The sequence below is a fragment of the Lagopus muta genome, chromosome 1 (assembly GCF_023343835.1).
Source record: "Lagopus muta isolate bLagMut1 chromosome 1, bLagMut1 primary, whole genome shotgun sequence".
Lineage (NCBI taxonomy): Eukaryota > Metazoa > Chordata > Aves > Galliformes > Phasianidae > Lagopus > Lagopus muta.
The window spans coordinates 8,023,356-8,045,645 of NC_064433.1; positions in this window are offsets into that span (position 1 = coordinate 8,023,356).

Consider the following 22,290-nt stretch of genomic DNA (forward strand, 5'->3'; position numbering starts at 1 on the left):
AAACCAGAAAACACAATAAGCTTTTCATCATAATTTATAAAGACTCTAGAGGTATATTTAAGATGGTAAAATGCTATCCACCTCCACTGTATAACACATGGAAATATGGCTTTGATGAATACAACATTTAGATGCTTGGGATTATTACTGATTATAATCCTCCCATTTAGTGACTTGTCCCATTTCTAAATCCTCCTTCTTTGTATTTTACAATTATCGTACCAACTACAACATTAAATTTGATTTTTTTCTTTTTTTCTTCCCCTATTTAAAGCAACAAAAAGTCATGAATGCAATCCTATTTAAAATCAACCTTACGAGAAAATTTGAAAGGTACAATCTAGGTTCTTCTATTTAAGCTGTAAATGTAAAATGAATATTTGTACAGACTAAGTCAACTAATCAAGTCATAGAAAAAAAACTAAGTAGACTTGTCATAGGATAATGAAGGGTCAAAGCAGATATCACAGATCCTATGAGATCTTGACTTGTGTGATTAGTTTTTCTGCTGTACTTGGGGAAAGGAAATGTGGTATCAAACCCAGAAATTGCTGCTGAATCCTGGAAATCAGAATCATAGAATCACAAGGTCAGAAACAAGCTGCAAGATTATCCAGTCCAACCATCTTCTCATCACCATTGCTACCACAGCTACTAAACCATATCTCGCAGCTCCTCATCCAGATGCCTCTTGAACACTGTCAGGGACGGTGACTCCACACCTCCCTTGGCAGGCCATTCCAGTACCTAACCAGTCTCTGAGATAAAAAGTTTTTCTTCATGTCCAACCTAAACCTCCTCTGGTACAACTTGCGGCCATTTCCCCGGGTCCTGTTCATTGCCTGGGAGAAGAGACCAAATCCCTCTTCACCACAACCTCCCTTCAGGAAGTTGTAAAGTGCAATGAGGTCTCCCTTGAGCCTCCTCTTCTCCAGACTAAACAATCCCAGCTCCCTCAGCTGCTCCTCATAGGACTTGTGCTCCAGACAGGCTGTATATGTAAACTTACACAGTTCTAGTACAGATATAGAAATGCTTATATATACATTTCTAGACTTTGAGAGGATCCAGAAGCTCTATATCAATTTAGTGCCCAAAATAAAATCTCTGGACTGGACTTGCTTTTGATATGAAATATGACACATCCAAATTTTAACATGGAAAGTCCATTTCTGTTCGCTTTCCTTTTCTTTCTAATATATATGTGCTTCAGATTTACCTGCTATACTACACAGTTTCTGGATTCACTATGTGAATTGGACAGTGTTCTATCAGAGACCATTGCCTATCACAGGACATTCACAAACATGTACTGCTTAGCAGCTTCAGTCACTGATCTAATGAAAATATGCATGTAATTGTGCAGCATACATTTTACGGTGTAAAATTTGGACATTGCACAGGTAAAATCAGCTGATCTAGGTTTAAGGAAATGAAGGAATTTTGAGATTTTAACTTGAGTTCCTCCTCTTCCTATTAAAAAAAATAAATCCATACTGCACTATCTGGCAGTTATAATGGCTCCAAAGTTCATTTTATTTCAATTAGGCATTTACTTCTGCTTAGACATCAAGCCTAAACTAATCTTCTAGAAACCCTTAGCAGTCAATGAAGACTCTAAGTTATGATTTATTTTACATTTCTCCCACTTTCAGGTTTGGGTGAGGTGAAGCATTTCTCTACTGAAGCTAAGCAGAGCCCTTAGGGAGAGCCCAGCCTTTAAGTTTCACCAAATGTCGAAAAATTGACTGTTATAATTAGATGAAATTATTCTCAGGCTAAGTAAATTAATGTCCTCGTAAGTGTGTCATTTAATATTCAGACTGGGTAAAGTTTTTGGATGCATATTTAAAATAGCATCTTGCAATTTCTCCTGGAAGAGATTGGAAAACTAGAGAAAACTGACAACAAACTACAAATAGCTAAAGGACTGAAGAGGTCAGTCATCAACTCTATTCAAATTGTAAGTTGTCCAAAACACGTTTATGAGTAATTCTTCCAACTTTTCTGAAACTCAACAGTCAATTAACATGCAGGAGAGTTATGTGCTTAAAATGAGCCTCATTTCAAGTAGTATTTTTACCAGGAAGGTAAAGGGCAAATTCGTTTGAGGTTTATTCACTAATACTTCACACTGGAGGTCAAACTCATTTTTCTCGCGAAAATATATTTACTGGCTCTCTAGGTCACTTCCAATGACTCTTTAGGCTTCAAAAGGGTGTGCGTTCATTAATGTTCTCCCTTTGTATGACAGGATACCTGACAGATGTCCAGTATAACTTCTCAGGTGCATTTCTCTATTAAACATAAGAGTTGGATGCATGTACTTTCTTTAACAAAGCAAATACTTAGAATTTAACCTAAAGCAGTTGTCTGCTCTTTTGCTTTAGACAAGGCTCCGCTACACACATCTTGTATTGTGTGTATTTCATTCTACAGTAAGAAGCTAAGCTGCACTGAAATGTCTCTTTGATGTTTAGTTATGTGTATAGCTCTTCCACTGTCTCAGTAAGTAACCTTAAATTTGTCTTACATGTCTACTTCTCGGGTATATGAAGGAAGACAAAATTAATACAAACTTTCAAGTCACAAAAGAAGATACTTCCTGTTTCCCAAAACTAACAGTTTAATTAAGTCATGGGCATAGTGAAGCTAATAAGGGGAAGGATTTTTCTTTCTGAAATTTGTTAATGAATATATTATGTTTCAGATGATCAAAAAATATCAAAGCAAAAAATCTCATCTGTGGAAAAAAGGAAATCATTTTTACATATTACATACAGGATTCACAATGGTCTTTGGTCACTTAAACTAAAAACAAATTTTAGTCACTTGACTAAAAGCAAATGACTCTTTGTACTGCCAGAAGTTCATTAAAGAACTACTATCTCTTCGCCTTTTCACTCAATCTGGTAATTTTTGAATACTTCTATGTCAGTTTCCTAATAAATATAATTCTGCAAAATTGTCTTGTGAGTACCTATCACCCCACTTTATATATCTGCAATTGCTCTTTCTTTCTTATCTTATAAGTTTTATTAATGCATGCTTTATTGTGAATGGTTTATTGCACCTGTTCATGCCCATTTGATGTTCTGATGTGATCTAGTTTACTCCAGGTACTGCTTCCTCTATAATGGGGAGATTCTACTGCTTCAGAGACAATGCTGAATTCATCATTCACCAGTTATCTTTAGAGAAATAACACACTGCTATTAGGACTGAGTTTGGGGGATTAAAGATGCATGATAGAACAAGACAGGGCTAATATGTACAAAGTTCAGATAAATCCATGGTAACAGAGACATGATTTGCAAGTAAAGTTTGGCATGAGGATAACCAAGACTGTCTTTGCCTATTTGTGAAACATGTACAAGAGGAAAACAGGCTGTAATATGTTCATTAAATTTATACTTGTGCATTACTATGTCACCTAGCATTATGCATTTGATCTGAAACAGGAATAAGCACACAATTGCATTTCTGCTAGAAATTAGCAGAGAGCATTTTATGGTGCCCCTGAGGTCTTTTAGGACAGCTTTTATCCTCACTGCAAAAGCACAAAGAAAACTGAAATGGATCTTGCTTTAAGTCCATCAGCACCAACCACTAATTGCAATCTTGACAAAGCAAATTTGATCCAACTTGTATCATGTAAGAGAAACTTCTGTAGTTTTCATCAGCTATTTAAAAATTATATTATTCAGGAAACCAAGTGACTCTCCTCCATATGCAAGCTATGTCCACTTTAATTACACCTGTTTCACCAAATCAGCTTAAAAGATCAGATTTTGTATTTTAACGTAATGCTGTCTACTGAGACTTTGAAATTGGCTTATTCCAGAATACAGTTGGCTTTCTGGGCTTTGAGGACACACTGCTGACTGACGTCCAGCTTGCCATCCACCAGTACCCTCAGGTCCTTACGTCATAGATAAAAACAAAGACATTCTTGTACATTTTACATTTGCTCTCTATATAGACTCTAGTACTGTAAACCTTTATCCATGTTTGAAAGCTGGAAAGGGACTTCTTCCCCACAGGGCAAATAAAGGCAAGAGCAGCAATTTGGAACAAAATGTTCTATGCTGTAGAATACAACAGTACTTTCTGCAAATTATGCAAACTGTAAAACAACAGGGTTATGGAAGTACAAAGAGATGCCTCTGATTTTCTCCATTTTAGGCCCACATTGTGATAAGATTCTAACCTGGCATGCTGAAATAAACTACTCTTAAGTAATACAAATATATTTTTTTGACTCAGTTCTCTTTCCCAGAATTTTAAGTCACAATATGAAATTTGGAGGCAGAACACATTCTACATACAGAAAATGGCTGACTCACACTTGATAAGAAATAACTTTGCTCAATGAAATCAAATCAGCTAAAAAAAAAAAAAAGGGTTTGATAGCACCTCTGGTTTCTAGGCTCAAGTTACCTATGAGATTTATTGGTGTGATAAATACAGATCTTTACTAGCCAGCCAATAATTTGAAAGTTGCAGACTCAACTGGAAGAGAAGATGAAACAAAGTATTGCTATAAAAAGATAGTGTGGATAGGGTCCCACAAGTATTCAAGAGTGTATGGTTGATAGATGGAAAGCAGCCTTACAAAATTATCGGAGTCACATGAGTCTATTTCAACCTAAGATCATGTTGCCTACTTTAGAAGCTCCTCATATAGTTAGGAAAGTTTTTATTTCAAAACCATTTTTCATTTTAAAAGGTGATGAAACCACAGCTCTCATTACCATTGGTAGGAGGTGTTGGTGCTATGTATTTCTAAAAATGAGGACACTTATTTCAGGCATCTAAATAAGATGGCCCAAAATTTCTCATGCTACTCTGCAGAGTGCAAAGCAATGCAAATACCTGTCTGAGTTGGCCAATTATGATAAGATGCAGGTTTGAGTAAAAGAAGCACTTGTGACATTAACCAGCTTTATTTTTTTCCAGTATGCTATAAAATGCTTGATAGGTATAGTGGATTTATCACTGTAATATTTAGAACTGGGGAAAAGATCCAAGAGTTTTTATGGACTCAGATAAGTAGTCTGCCATAGCAGATTTAGCATGTGATCATGCAAACCACTGGAAAAATAGGTCGTACTACAGAGAAAGAATGTTCTATTTACAGGAACACTGTTACTTTCTGTTGGTGGAATTCAGGAAATTCAGTGCCATCGGGGTCCATTAAACTAGGTATTTAAGTATAGAGGCATTGCCAGCTCTCACTGCTTTGCTAAGAAAGTAGTGATACTTGGTGCTTTGTCAAAGCAGCTGGGTGCATTAGTCCCATAAACTTTTCTTCTGCAGGAAAAAATGCAAAAATCTAGTCAGCACTGTTGCAGAAAAACATTTGAAATGATAGCCTAAGGCAAATATAATTGATTCAGAAGTCTTGTGTGCATAAACATATGTGTGTATACATATTAATGGTAACAGAAGAAACATCATTTGGGATGGAAATTTGATTAAAAACTTTGTATAAATGGGATTATTTCACTAAATTCACACGAAAAAAAAAACACAATTTTTGAAGGGGAGGACAGGACAACCTTGTAACATTTCTGTCTCCTACTTGGAGAAAGTAACGGTAGGGGTATTCTTCTGGTGGAAGATTTCCTGGCATTTTTCTTTTCTGAAAGCCAAACTATGGTTTTCTGGAAAAGACCTCATCTGATTTGGCTACATAACCTATGTTTGCATCACTTTTTGCTGTACAGTTATAATTATTTGCCATATGTCTTGTATTATAGTTATGAAAGCTGTGACATAAAAGTATTATATTCATGATCACTGAAAGAATTTAAGGACATCTTGCCATACCTGCCTCTGGTATTTTATTATGGACCAAAAACACAATTCAGTCTTATTAACAATACTATCCACTGTTGAAATCCCAAGTCAGACATTTCAGTTATTATTATGTAGTGCACTGTAGTGCATTGTTTCTATGGAAACATCTGACAAAATGCTCATTGTGGGATTGTCAAACCTATTGTATAAATAATGCTTTTATAATATGAAACTGTCAACTAAAATTAAAGCAATAAAAAGTTTCTTGTTATAAATCACTCTATCTAAGGAAAGGAGACTGCTTTCAATAGGCAGACTGCTGCTCTCAGTCACCTGTATAACTTGTGGCTTGCAAAATGTTCTGATGTATGCTTATAGTGATAATTTAAATGCTTTTCAAAGAGAATAAGCAGACAGGAATAAAAGAAGTCTCATTTAAAGCACTTTTTTTTTTTTTTTGTCATTAAGTGGTTTTGTTCTTAAGGAAGTTGAGGAGCACGCCATTACTCTTATAGACACCAAGTAGCTAAATGAGAGTACATGAAGATAGGTTGTAAATCCAGAGGTTTATGAGACAGGCTTTTAAACATCAAATAAATGCCTAAAATTCCTAGGTAGAAGTGGAATCAAAATCACAGGGAGGAGTTGTTCTCTGAAAGACAGTATTTGAGGAACAGAGCATTTTCAAAGACAATCTTCCCTTCTCTGCTAACAAATGCCTCAGGTCCACCAGGTCATGGGATGGCTCTATCCCCGAGCACTGAGTTACTCATGAGTCACAGGCCTCTTTCATCCTTATTTGCCTCTTTCAAGAGGTCAGTGTCAGGGACATTCTGAACTACTATTTTAGACCTTTGTTTGTTCTGGTTTTTTGCTGTCAAGAACTTTGTTTGTTGAGAGTAAAATCTTTTGTTTTCTTTTGTCAATATGAGTGAAGGAAACAATTTGCTTTTAAGGGAAACTGCATTTAAGTTGCAACTTACATTTTTCCCAGTGGACAGTCTTGTCTACATGACTGGAAAGAAACAAACACTGCTCTGGTAACCTACACAGAATAGATTCATTTATTTGGCCACACCAGTAGTGCTATCAGAAGAGCTAAGTGTTTCTACCTAAAAATCTTCTCTCTGGGAATATTTTGTACCAGTAGCTCTCAATGTAGCTAATTCTTTCTTTTATAGCTGAAATGTCTACAGAAACTGAAAAATCTGAATGATAAAATCTTTGGTTATTGCATCACCAAAAATTGTTCAGAACTGAAGACCAGAATAAGAAGAAAAATTGAAAAAAGAGCTCTGAACTGGGCTGGATATGATTATAGCAATAAATAACTGTTGTGTGGATAGGACATATAAAAGTCAGGAGATATTCTACACCCACAGAGAGAATGAAGGGATTGTCCAGCTGCTAGGCTTCTGTTTTGGTTTTTTGTTTGTTTGGTTTTTAAGAAATCAATTCTGCTGTGTCCTACTGATGTAGAAGATGTCACTGAATCATTTATAGTTGTAAAACTGCATGGTCTACAGTAAATTCTTTTGAAACAGTAAGACACCTTATTGAGTAGATATTTCTTAATTTGTTTTTAATTTGATTGTTTTCTACATGCTTGCAATGTGCTGTTGTGCTAATGTGCAATATGGATTTTTAATTGGATTATATTTGTGTTTCATTTTAATAAATTTTTAATGGCTTGACTATTCAAGACACTGGAGACTATTTTTCGATTTTTAAATGACTATATTAAGATGTAATATAATATTAAAGCATGTCAGGATAACCTGTAAATTAGTTAAGCAGCCAGATGCACAGCTATAACAAGATCTTAAGGGTTTTATCATCACTGTGCAATTCTGTAAACTATCTTCTGTTAGTCACTGTAAAAGCCAGTTTCCATCTATAAGTATTGTAGCAAAGACAGTTCGGGCAACCAGATGCTCTATTTCTTCTATACCTATTGGGTTATCGAGTACAACGTTGTTGATTTTTCAGCTGTCTGAACTATGAATAGTAACGTTTAGTTTTTTTGTTTGTTTTTGAAATTTGTAAAGAAAATACTTTTTTTTTTTTTTAATTTAAATTAAATGAAAGGGTTATGAACACGCACTGAGAATAACAAGAAGATGTGACAATGTCACAAAACTGAATAGAAGTCTATCTTTCCAGCTCTGTTATCCAATGCTTCATGCTGAGCAAACTGATATTTTTTTCACCTTGCATGAAGCACTAGAACAAGTTTCCAGAAAGGTGGTGGATGCCCTGTCCCTGGAGACAATCAAGGTCAGGCTGGACAGAGTTTTGAGCACCTGATTTAACTGTAGGTGTCCCTGTTCATTGCGCAGAATTTGGGCTAGATGGCCCTTAAAGATCCTTCCAACTCAAATGATTCTGTCATTCTAGGATTCTATGTGCAAGACTAGTTTCATGTGTCAGGGTAACAACATGCGGTACATTAATCTCCTTCTGGAACTTCTGATCAGGTGTTCACCTGAAGGTCTTTTGAAGGAATTTCTTTTTTGATTTGATACTGTCCACCAACCTGTTATTTTAGAGATAATAGGAAATAGTATTTACATCTCTACCATTTAAACTTGTTACTTTTAAGTGGTGCTCTTTTTTCAGCTATAATTCTTCTGAGGAATAACAGACTACTAAGGACAGAGGTTCGCTGCTCATGTTCATGTATTCAGATGCGCAGAAAGGTTATGACAAGGTATATTATGTCCACAATAGGGGCAGACGAATAATGATTAAGGATGTCTATGTACTTTCTTCTCTAAAAATATAAAAAATTGCAGGATTGCTTTGTTGTGGGAGAAGACATTCACTTTCTTTGGCTTTTATTTTTGGAATATGATACGCCTGAAAAATATCTGGATGACTTCACAAAGCTTACTCTCATCTTTTAAATCTTCCAATTTATAACCTGTTTTCAATGAAATGGGGCTTCTCCTTCCCCCGACTCCCGCCTCTTCCCCCCCAAATCTTGCCTGAAAATCTTTTTTTCTTGATTCTTTTTTGGTTCCTTTATCAGGGGCTCCCAAACCTCTGATTAACAAGATGCAGTATGGATGGATTACCTAGTTTGGTTGCCTTGGTAGTGTGCCTTAATAGTTGTAACTGTGAAGTTTCACTCTGAGCATTTTCTCTGAATATTCCACTTCTTTCTTCGGACAAATGAGACGCAGCATTGTGGTTCTTTCTCTTGGACTGAGATAGAATGAATCTAAATCTGGCCTTTTCTCCACAGATTATTTGAAGGTCATCAATTCCACTTCTATATGCCTCTTAACCCTCATGTTCAGCTAGAAAATCACATGTTAATAGGTGTAGAATGAATATTGATAATTCATAGGAATGAAGAAGTTGAGAAGTTTTTGATACTCCCCTCTGCAATAATAACACAGCATCAGTTTGAGCTCATAGAGCTGAGCAAAGGTTGGAACACTGTCCTGTTAGGACAAGTTCCAACTCTTTTCTAACAAGTGCAATGAAAGTCCTCTTAGCACATACGATGCATCCATTGGTGTTCTCTCATTTTATTTTTTTTTTTTCCCAGCCTTATAGGGCATTCCTTAGAGGGGCTTTTGACACATTGGGATGGGATGACTTATTACATACAGATGGCCTGATTCTGTACTATAATCAGTGGCCTCAGTAAAAAGGCTTCTAAGCAACTACTTTGGATAGAAGTTCCTACTCTGCAGGTATTTAACGCGAGACCTCCGTACCTGTATTAGAGGCTGTGGTTTAATCTCATATCTTGACTGCTTGAAAGCCATTTCAAAAGTGACTACCATTTGCTAGAACAAATGATTTCCTCCTAACAAATCACATGAAGAATGCAAACAACATACAGGATGCTCACAGCAACATTATTAACTACAAACATTGCCTTAGTAAGCCTTCATTTTTAATTGTTGTTTTTCTCTCTTGCTCCTCCTCTCTTGCAGCCTCTCTAGTTAAAAAAATATAAATGAGATTTTAGACTCTTTTATGTTGCTTTCTTTTATGACAGTCAATAACATACCCTCCTCCTTCCCTGCCAGCTCTAGAATGCTAATTCTTTTACAGTTAGTGTGAGTTACCTCTGAACAATGTGATTGCCAGGAGATGATTATGGTAAGGAAAAGGTTATTAGTTTTTTGTTTTGATTGTTCTGATCAACAACAACAACAAAAGAATTGTTGATCTGTGGGCTTAATTCTTATTATTTGAAATGGTGCAACAACAGCAAAATCAACAGCTTTGTTTAATTAGCTTCCAATCCAATAGAATCTAGGGTAGAACTTCTTAATCAAGAATCCATTTGCTTTGACATTTTCCTCCAAAAATGTGAGCAACAGTGAGGAATAGTGCTTGTGGATGACATATTACCATGATGCTCAGGCAAATACTGGACTGCTAATAATGTATATTCAACAAGAGCACAGACAGCTTAAAATCATTTAAAAATTTGATAACCAATTTATTTTTTATTTTTTATTTTATTATTGTTATTTTTTAATTTAAGAGAGAGACAGAGAGATATAATTTCCTAAAGAAAAATTCAGTTTGTGGAAGAGATTTCCTGGCTGAGTACATCCTGTGCTGGAAGGCGGTTATATCATAAAATGAATACTGGATACTGGATATATCCCATAATGGAGAATCTTGCAAGAATATTATTAAAGAGACATCTTTTTAAAGCTTTTCAAACCAAATAAGAAGATAGATTTGAATGTCTACCAGGGTAAGCCTAGCAGTGTGCTGAGCTGTTGGGTGTTGTTTCAAGTGCAGCCCAGAAATACAGGTCCAGTCGAGGCCGCCCTGGCCTTTGTCCTGCTGTATCAATAAGAAAGAAGAACTTGATGGAATGGGACATTCCTAACTGTGTCTTCCTTCTTGCTCTTATAACAGCTGATGTGCTCAACAGAACAGACCACAATGAACCAGCATTACGCTAGGGCTCTTCTAGCAAGCATAAATCCATCTTAAAGTTTTGTATTTGTGCTCCAAATTCCCACAGATTTCTTGAGCTGTCTTCACTCCCTTATAATATGCTTCGACTACAGCAGCTGAATATAAGTCCATGGCTTTCAACATCTTGTAGAAAAAAGAAAATATGCATAATTGTTTAGGCCATCAGCTGGTGTAAATTCATGTCTCCTGATTCCTCTTGCAACAAAATTCACTGTTATCCATTTTGAATTAACAATCTCCTAAGCTGCAGTCTGTATCTTAAGTAGGAAAGGCTTTTTAATATTTTATAACCTTCCAAGAAAGAATGTCTCTTTTTTTTCCAGCAAAAGGCTCCAGACCTGTCGGTCAACTTAATGCCTGTAAAAATAATGCTTGACAAAGTATCTTCTCATCTCAAGAACGGATACTTACCTGCATAAATATCTCATGTAGAGATAAGACATTGATATATACTCAGATGGACTTTCCTCATGAAAGGTCAGCTTTTGAAAGGATTTCCTTCATCCCCTGGAGCCTCAGCAAAAAGATAATATTTTAGAACTTGTCTTCTGTTTTCTACTCCATTTAATTAAAATGTGCAGATGACTTCAATGAAAATATGTTTCCATCTTGATTAAAAAGCTTTTTTGCCTAGACAAGTGACCTGTAGCAATAATAATAATAATAATAATAATAATAATAATAAATTACATAAATAAATTTGAAACAACTTTCTCATCTGTTAATACACCGTAATTCAACTCTGCATGCTAACCCTTCAGTACTCAAAGTACTTCAGTTGAACATATTACTGTCACTGATCAAACAGTGGAACTCTTTCAAGGTGGATTACAATGTTGATCTTATTCTTTGGAGAAAGAAAGTGGAAAAATGCCAGTCCAAATCACTGCTAAAAGACCCTACATCTCTCAGATAATCTCATGATCTGAAATGCAGGATAGTACAAAAGCAGCTGAGCTTGTTAGAGGGTGGGAACTCATCTCAACTTTGGAAGCTCAATAGCAGCTTAAAGGGCTAATCCTGAAAGAATAAATCCTACCATATGATTACTAACCACCTCTTGTATAATTTTCTCATTTTTCTTCAGCTGGGATGACATTTGACATAACAAGCTTGGGTCTCTTTTCATTCAGCCATGACAGACGTACTCCAAGGCACAAAGAATATCTTTGGTTTGCTTAATAATACACAAAAAACTTGTAGAAGAAATGGAAAGAGATCATGTATTTCTCTAGTTTGATTAGACTCTCCTTTCTTCTTTGTTATTAACAATAAAAGTTAATACTTACATAAAAAAAAAAAAGGGATAAAAATGTTCACCATTCAATTTAGCAGACACAGATGAGTTGGGATCTGGGCTGTTTGTATCATGATGGCCCCTGGGGATGGAAAACACTTTCTTTCTTATTGAAATTAAGGTCAAGAAGGATTTCATGGTAAAAAGAAATTGCCCTCCTCCCCTTTCTTGCTCTGTAACCTCAGGGAATAGGTTGTAATACTTAGCAGGAAGAATATTACATGGGCAACAAAGTATTAAGATTGTTGGCATCGAAAACTATGGCTTATTTTTGCACTATATTTCATGTACAAAATATTATAGAAATGGTCATTGATATTTCTGAAAACAATCACAAAACTTTTTCTATTTTGTCTAACCACAGCAAAAAAGTCTGCAGTAAGGATCTCATTTGCTATATTAAACTCTCAAGATTAGCAGTCTCACCTCATCTGAAAATTAATGCCTTCCCTAAGCTTGTTTGATCCTGGTATTTTTGAAGCAAAGGCCACAATATGTATGAGTGACAGGCTTTGAGCCCTGTGAGGCTTAACAGAAGTCACCAAGCTGTGTCCTGTGCTAGATAAGTGTTAGGTCCTTTGTAGGTAACAGATAACAAAATACCGGACTGCTGCACCGAATGACTTCTTCATCAGCCTCAGTGAAAGGTCAGATGACAAACCTCAGGTGAGAGGAGAGAATGAATCTCAACCTGTCATTTTCCATCATCACTTCCAATGTGAAAGGAAACAAGGTAAAAATTATTATAAGCTATTTTCTAACAGTTGCTATGCATATTCCTTCATATTTAGACATACCAAGTAGTTTTAGAATCTTTACTTAATGCACATTTTTTATATCTAATTGCAACAGAGTAACGTATCAAAATGCTACCTAAGTAAGAGCATATTTATAAAATCTCTTTCAGAAACGGATGGTTTAGACTGTTTTCAACTGAGAAACATATGTTTAAGGAGTTTTAAATTATACGTGTCTACCAGAGAGAGGATTAGTTAGAAATCTCAGTCTCTCTGAATTGGTCCTGAAAACACTGTGTGTGTCCAGGAGTTGGATCTCTGTGGGCCTCTTCCTCTTTGGGATATTCCGTGATTCCGAGATAATGTGTGACCTCACTTCATCCTATGCCAAAACTTACGGAAACAGAGAAATCTTAGCACTTTCGCTGTTCTCCTCCATATGAAATAGAGGAGTCTTCAGAGTAATTGAAGTGCTCTCTTGAGACTGAGAGAGTCAAGTTTCCATCCTGCGTCTGCCACTAATCCACTTTGAGAATGCTACACCCACCTCTTCCTCTGCTCACTTCAATCACAGCTCCCCAGTGGCTCAGACTGTCACCGCACAAAGGATCGGAATATTCTTGCCAGGACACTGAGGTGCATAAACAACCTTGACACAGTTATTTGCTCCAGACCGTCAGAGGGGGCCTCTGGACAATAGGGATCCACATGTCTGCATGTTGCTGCTCAAATGCCGTTCTCTCTTGTTTTACCTGTACCATCTCTTTGTACTTCTAGAAGCTTTCTGTCAGCACAAGCAACTGACATTTTCCTTCAGTTCTCTTATATCAGCCTATGCAAAGGGAAAGCATGCTATCACATGCAGGAAGGTGTTGTATTTTTCTGTTTTTGCAAACTAAATTAAAGAAATACATATTTTTTAATTGAAAGGAAACTACTGATGGCTGAACACAATGAAACAGATCAGTAATTATAAAGCCAACTGTACGTTTTTGAAAATTAGGTAGATTTTTAATATACAATGAAAGTAAAATTGGTCCTATGAGAAATTTCTATAGATTGTGGTATGTTATGCAGGTCTAATGTCATTGGTAAACATTTACTCTGTCAGAGAGGTAGAACTGTTTTTTTAGACTTCTCATAAATATATTGTTTATTAACTTTTTTCCCTTCCATTCCTGTTAAAAAAAGCACTGCTTGCCTGTTAGCTTAAGTAATTGAGTTAGCATGGAAAAGATCTGACTTCAGTACATGGAAATTGCTTCTCTTGCCTCTTCCTTGTGCCTCTTGTGCCACTGGATGTTGTGTTGAGGGACATGGTTTAGTGGGAGCTATTGGTAATAGGCGAACAGTTGGACTGGATGATCTTTTAGGTCTTTTCCAACCTTGGTGATTCTATGATTCTATGATTCTTGTGACAGCAGAAAATTAAAGTATCATCTTTGCTAGTTGGATGAAGAATAAACTTTGATTACAATATTAATTTAAGACCAAGGAAATTCCAGATTCCAATCTGTTTTATGAAAAACATGCAGAAAAGGAGCATTAAATTCCGATGCAGAAATAATATCATATGCATAAATACTCAAGTCAGAGGAATCTTTTAGATTTATTTTGGATCACTGGAAAAAGCTAAGATCAGGACATGGAAGAGATTAAATTTCAGAAAATATCAGTATGTAATTTTCATGGGAAGAAGGAATTTCCTTCTTCTTCTTGAAACATCACGTATTACAGACACAATATTTCTTTATTTTGGTCTCTGCATCCTCAAAGAGTAAGACTGTCTATTTTACTGACGCTGTTATAATTTTCTGAATAACTTAATCATTGAAGTGTTTGCAAATTCTGAACATTTTATAAGCTTGGGATATAAAAAGTTGGAATGATGAGTAAAAGCCACGTTTCTTCGGGGACTGCACCCAAGGGTTTGATGTGCAGTGCTGGCATCATATTTGCAAATAAGTCCCCAGGGAACCATTGCAATCTTTCAGATTTCTTCCCTTAACTAATTCTGCTTTCCTACAAAACTGCATTTTTCTGCACCACTCTATCATTATTTTAATTTATAAACTGTTTTAGCAAATGTGGAGATACAATGGCATGTATCTTAGTACACTGGAAATCAAACCAAACAAGTAAAAAAAAGGGCATGTAATAATTTACAGTCATAGAATCACAGAATCACAGAAAAACCAAGGTTGGAAAAGATCTCCAAGATCATTCAGTCCAACCATCCACCTATCACCAATAGTTCTCACTAAACCATGTTCCTCAACACAAGGTCCAAATATTTCTTGAACACCTGCAGGGTCGGTGCATCCACCATCTCCCTGGGCAGCCCATTCCAGTGCCTGACCACTCTTTCAGAGAAGTAGTATTTCCTAACTTCCAGCCTAAATCTCCCCTGGCACATTTTGAAGCCATTCGCTCTAGTCCTATCAGTCATGCTATGTACTGAAGCCCATTTATAAAATATATTTGCTTGACATATGAAGAAAAAATTGAATTTTTGTATACCATGACTTGAAATACAAATAGGGTAGGACCAGAAGAGTTATTCATAACAAATCAAGAAAATGCATGAAATACATTTCCTTCTTTTCCAAGAATCTTATATTGTGTTCTTTAAGGAGAGGAGCCAGTCTGATAGGAAGCTATTATTAGTAAAGGAGTGAGAGTTCATAGTTAAAAAACTAAAGTCTGGAAAGGATCAATAGAAAGGTCTACTGAGTACAAAGAGTGTCTTAAAGTGTCTTAAATGACAGACCTTAAAGTCTTTTCCCAAAGGACTGAAAGCATCTGGAGAAAAATGTGTTTTGTTTTTGGCTGTCAATGATATTCTTTGCTGGCTTAAAAAAGTCTGTAATTATTTGTCTTACAATATGCAACTGCAGTCCACAGATCAACAGTGAATAATGGTTTTGTGCTAACTAGGAATGTGTTAATAACAATTAAAAATTAAGACTTCTAGCAAATATGCTATTCAGCACAGCATTTGCTATACAAATGAGTATAGTTTCAGTATAGCACTTCCTTGTCGAAAAGAAAGATTTTTATAAAGAATCTGCCCTAGCTATACTTAGAGGGATAGGAATTGATGTATTCCACAAAAAAAGGCTGTTACAAGCCGTACTTTTATGTCTGAAGATAGCTTTGGATGGTGAGATTGGAAATTTAACAGTAAAAATATTCATTTTTTTCACTTGTGAGCTAGTGAAGATATGGAAGTATGCAGGCAGATACTTAAAGCAAACATCCCATTTCAAAGAGACCAAGACAACAGAAGCAGTCTAATTCCTGTACTTGTAGGGGCCTCCATTTTCTTTTCATTCCTATTACTCAAAAGCCTTTAAATTGAAAAGTGTTTGACACAAAATTACATAAAAGATGCTTTTTTTTCCCCCAGTTAATTGGTGGAGCAACCATTTAAAGAATGTCATGAACTTTTCTCTCACATCTCATTTGCTTTTCTTTTCTTTTTGCTTAACCTGAACCTGTCCACAGTTCCTCCAGATGGATAAATTTGTTTTGTTTGGTTTTTCTTGCACCACAAAATATCTATACAAGAACAACTCACAGAATTGTAAAGATCTATTTCTAGTAGAAATTTACTTCTAGAAATTTATTCTATAAATTAGAAATTTACTTCTAGAAAAGTAAAGATCTATTTATAATGACACAAGTACAGAAAAATATTATTCTCTTACAGTTTTAACTGTAAGAGAAGTTCTCTTACAGTTCTCTTACAGTTCTCTTACAGTTTTAACTACTATAAGCACCAGAGCAGTTCTCTGATCTTCAAAGACTCTCAACCTGCAGCTACTAAATTCAGCAGGATCCTAAAGCCTGGATATCTAGGAATATGCGTTTGATAGACATGCCTGAGATCAAAAAGATGTTCGGCAGGAGAGTAAATAACTGACCACAAATTTTAGAAGAACTGATGAACGAGAATATGCCCTTTCTCATTGTGTAAATGGGTGGTAAAGAGAGAGGATATATCTGGGAAATAGGTAGCTGAGGTTATCCACTGGTGAACAATGTTCAGATGTACAACCACATACAAGCAGCTGTAAGATTATATTGAGGTTAATGAGATATTTCTCCCCAGTGATGTTTCTGATGAGAGCCTCCCATGGATGACTTCATGATGGTGCTAGCATGCTGAGAGTAGTTAAGAAGCTAGCACTCTCTTGACATCTTGGCTCATGAGCCTTGACAGTCAAAACTTATTATGAGTCAGCTTATCTAATTTTAGACATCTATATTACAAACATCTGTATCTGAGTTAATTATTCAGAATATTTTGATAGGCAGAGGTGAGAGAAAGTCACTTCTAAAGAATGAGACATCTAATGGTTTTAGACATCTGCCTTGAAAAAAGAGGTTACCTATTTCCCTCCATTAGCTGTGCTAAATCTTGATAACTAGCTTATGATAGGAATGTATGTTTTGTGGCACTAGATTTTGTCTGGTGAATACTACCCTAGATGACTAATTCAGGTATGATGCCCAAGCTTTGAAAAGTTCCTGAATTTCACCCACTTTACAAAGTGTGGCTGTTCCTTTGTGGAGTGAGGCTGCATGACGTGCTGTGCTGATAAAACCCAGGTTCACTCTAAGAGGGTCTCTGATGTTCAGAATACAGAGGCAATGTGAACATGAAATGAATTCATAGGGGAAATGAGGTACATGGTCTGAAGAGTACTGACACTGGCCAGCTTTTATATTGAAGATAAAAGTGGAGTATTGGATTGAACTTCGAATATCATTGAAATGACCAGTGTGTAGCTTTGCACAGATTTGCACAGAAGGTATACATGGGTCTAGAAGATTTAATTTATTTGCAAATTTTCTTGTGTTTTACGATTATGTACAGCCAAAATCTCTGTTAACAAATTATCACCACATGCAACAGACATTCATTAACTCTGAATCTCTGATAATTACTTCACAATCAGTGATGACTACTCTATGGATATTTAGGGTTGGATATTAGGAAAAACATATTCTCAGAAAGAGTGATGAGGCATTGGAACAGTCTTCTGAAGGAGGTGGTGGAATCAGTTCTTTGAGGTGTTCAAGGAAAGTGTAGATGTGGCATAGAGGGACATGGTTAATGGGCATGGTGGAACCACTAATGGGTCCACAATGGTGGTTGGACTCAATGATCTTAGTGTTCCTTTCCAACCTTAATGATTCTATGATTCTATGAGACTGCAGAGAAAACTGAAATCCTATAACTGTGTAGCACAAAGAAAAATCATTGAATATTTTCTAAAATGTAAGTTATTTGCCACTATTCTTATGAGAAACAGGATATTGATAAGTAAATTTATTGCCAGAAGACTATTTTTACTTAGAAAAAATATTTTGTTTTTATTTTCCTCTTTGTTCCTGTAAGAGGGTTTCTGTGTGTTGGCACAGCAAATTTCATGCCGTAGGATTTACCATGTCAAAATTAATAATTTGTTATTTTCAGTCTTAATTTGCTTGGACAGGTGAGATTGGGTCACTAAGTGAGGGAAAAGATGGTAGAACACAGAAAGCTCAAAACCCAGACTAAAAAAAAAGGAAGGATGTCCTGTGCAAAACTGAGGTCTGCTGTTCTGAAAGTATGCCCATTTTTTTCTCTGAGATCCATTAGCAAAGCCAGATAAGATTGAGTACATTAATTGAAGTGCAAAGACTTCTAGCAGCAGTTTCTTAAAAAACAATATAAGCTAAAAAAGAAGCTTTGCTAGAGATTGCTGAGCTGAAATCCAGTAGCTGTGTTTAGAAAGAAAAGAGCATAACAAAATGACCCCAAATGAAAGGACAGTGAGCTACCAAACTCTCACTTCTTAGCCTAAAAGCGGAGGATGATTTTTCACAAAAGAGGAAAAATAACTTAATACACACATCAGAACAATCCAAGCGTATGCAGTATTCACGGTCCTTAAAGGAAAGGAGAGTGCTGGAGTCAGCTATAACTTGTAACAAGTAGGGTTCCTAACACTGCATGTATTTAACCACTATAATTTTACTTAGGTATCTGAGAATGAATAGAGAACATCAACTGCAGTGCGCTAAGTGTGCACTGTGCCTCTGTCCAGGAACAATGGCTAAACTTTCCACAGGAAAGACTGAAATTGTGTTTGAAGATGAGGGCCATAAAAAAGAACACTCATACATTGTCCCTTACATTTTGACAGCTGATAGATAACAAAATAAAAGTACTCATTGGTTTTGTATCAGTAGTGTCATTTTCAGGTATTTAACTCAGAACTTTTGAGTTTAGTCAGGAATGTCTTCAATTTTGCTTAAGGAGGATGAAAGCAACATTCCATTGAAATTCAGATTTAAGATGAAATAAATGATTTTGTAACACTTAGAGAAATATCCAAACCTTTAGCTTCTCTGCCCCTGACCATGGAAGTGTACTAGAGAACTGAAACAAAGCTTAAAAGTAGAGCAGATCTAACATTCTATACATGTGACTTTTTCCATGCTGGAATCAACATTCTTTAGTCCACAGACACTTTCTCTAATCTAAGCAACATTTTTAATTGGCCATTTCAAAGAGAACACTGTTTCTACTTACAGGATTGACTTGGGTCAATCAAGCATCAGTAAAGTTTTGTGTCCTGCACTGAGCGAAACAATCCAGTTTATCATGCTTACTGCTTATGTTCTCTGCTTTTCTCACAAAAGGCTTTCATTCTGAGGCATTATAGTGCCATCAGAAGAAGAATGGGTATTAATGCTTGGCACAAAATGGATCTTTCCTTGGAGGGACAGTATGTGCAATGTTTTCCCTCATTTTTCTCATCGAAGAACTATCATTGTCTGGCAGTATAGCCTCAGCTAGAGCCAAGGTGCAACTCAACCCTTTGTCAGTTACCTACTACCAAAGCAAAAGAATGCTGAAAGACTGGACATTTGTCAAGTATTGTTCTTCATGGAATTATTTCCAGCCAAGAACACCAGGATGCCTGTCAGTTGTGCGTTGATGGACTTGAGGTTGGGGATGGTTGCCAGCCCTGATTCATCTCTAAAACGGATAAACTTCTTAATTGCAGGATACAGATTGAATGAGGAATGTTTTGGAAGATTGAACACGTAGAGAGGCTTGGGAATGAAGTCTTTAACACTCCTATGAAATGGATCTGATTTTGCCCTAGCATTCAGAGTTGTTTTCAGCTTCCTCCAAGGGTGTAAGCATGTTGGAAGGAAACACAAATTCAGTTAGCAGATATATATATATATAAGGTCTGTTGTGTGTAGTGTTACCATGGGAAACAAAATGCCTACACCCTGGGAGGTACTGAATGTAAAAAGCTTCATTCAAATCACATAGGCATCCAGAAAAAAACAAGTGCTAGTATACCTCATGTGCTTCATATGCTAAGCTAAGTTTTCTTCTTTAAAGCAGAAAATAGTGCCAGGTCTTCAGTGTGTTTCAGCCTAACCCACTGATGCAGTTTGTAGCTTAAGAAGAGCCATCTGTGTGTTTTGCTGTACCAGATGTAAAAGCAGTGGTACTCTGCATCCTGCTCAAGGTTATTAATTCTTTTCCCAGGTCTGTTTTCACTGGTGCTATGGGTCAGCTCAGCAGTGCACTCTTCATGTATATCTCCTTAGCATCACCGCATTGCACATTTAGATTCACACTGAACGAGTGTCCTAGCATGCAATCTGTATTCCTTTTAACAACCATTATACTGGTATATGCATACTAGCATCTGATATGTTCTAACTGCCCCCAGAATTCTGTCCTCCAGCACCAGAGTTAGCCTGAAGCAGAGCCTCTGGAAGGTTTGCTCTCACACTGTGCCACAGAGCTTGCTAAAAAAGACCCAGCTACTCCCTTTTTCTAAAATGAAAATCTCCTCAAAATCCCACTTCAGCAACTTTCTCTTCTCCTTGGCAATATCTTGCCCACAAAGAATGGTGCATTAATCATTCTTTGCACTTATATAAACCCCGTTCATCAAGAGAAAGCAAAATCAAACTAAAGTAAAAATAAGATGAAGGTGCCTCCAAACTATGCAATGAAATAAGTAAACATCAAGGAAAGATTGGTAGCAGTTCATAAGGGGATGTGACAAAGCTTAGAGACATGGGGACTGAGTTTCCTGGGACTTGGAAGCTGCTAAGAGAGCAGTTTTACGCACCAGACCCCAAAGCAAGTACTGTAAAATTCCATTTGAATTTTTTTTCTTAGCTGGAAGCTCAAACACTGCCACATGCTGATAGTGATAAATCCAAAGAGGCACAACCTTTGCAAAGCAATTTTTATCAACACTAAGAGGATGCTGCCTCAGCATCCTGGAATAGCAGAAAACGTTGAGCTTCCTGTAACACATTTGGTAATTTTTTGCTAAATTTTTGATCAAGCAGTGGATTTAGTGCTGTTTTGTAGAGTTTCACAGCTATTTAAGTTCACTGTTAATTAAAGAATGATGTTAAAAAGGCCAGAAAAAAAGTTAATAATATTTTGCTCTTGGGCAGAGCATTACAATTCCAAAAGGCCTTTGACAGGAGTGTTCTGCTGAGAGAGCTCTGCCACACAAAATCGCTTTCACCAGCTGAAGAAACGACATTGGCAGAGGTCAGCTTGCTATCATGCAATGAAGCCAATAATATTTTAATTTTCAGTGCTGTATGTTAGACACTGTTCTTCATCATTATGTGTCTAACAAGGCAGTCTTTTGGAGATACTGATCAGCTCCTGATGAAATCGGTGGAAACTGTGTCTTCACCAGTCTCTGCAAAACAATCTGCTTTATTTTTGTGTGCAGCAATAGATTTGGTTTTGAGCCCCATAGATCCAACCACACAGTGCTTTTAACTGCTGCAGTTATATATACTATGAATAAAAGTTAGCTATGAAAATCAATAAACTATTCCTACAATCAGACAAAATAATAATAATAATAATAATAATAATAATAATAACTTTCCACTGCCTAGGCTGAGATGTTGACCTGCAGTGTGGTTAGGTTCAATCTCAGGATTAGCTGGTGCTTAAAAACAACTTACTTTTACTTCATAGCAACCTGAAGTTAATCCTTCATATTCATTGAGACTGACATCTGGCTGTGTAAGTCTGAAATATCAAGTTCTAGTTAGGATTCCGATACTCCTTTCTCTATGGCTCTCCATGTAGCAAGAGAATACCTTGTTTATATCCACAAGGTAGTTTCAACACAAAATGTGAAGTCATGAATTATTTTACCCATTCTAATAAAAACACTTTTATCAAGGTCCCTGTCTCCTTCATGAAACACTTCTCCTGCGAATAAGGGTGAAATTTCCTGGGCCTGTTGGTCAAACACCAGCTTTAAATATTTGAGACCCAATTCCTCATTTCCTACTCTCATACTCATTTCTTACTCTTTCTACATCTCTTACTTTTTACATCTCTCTAAGCAAGGAAGTCAAATTAATCCTGCCTACCTTTAAACATCTACTGCTTACCCTATCTTTAAATCAAGATCTGAAACCCAA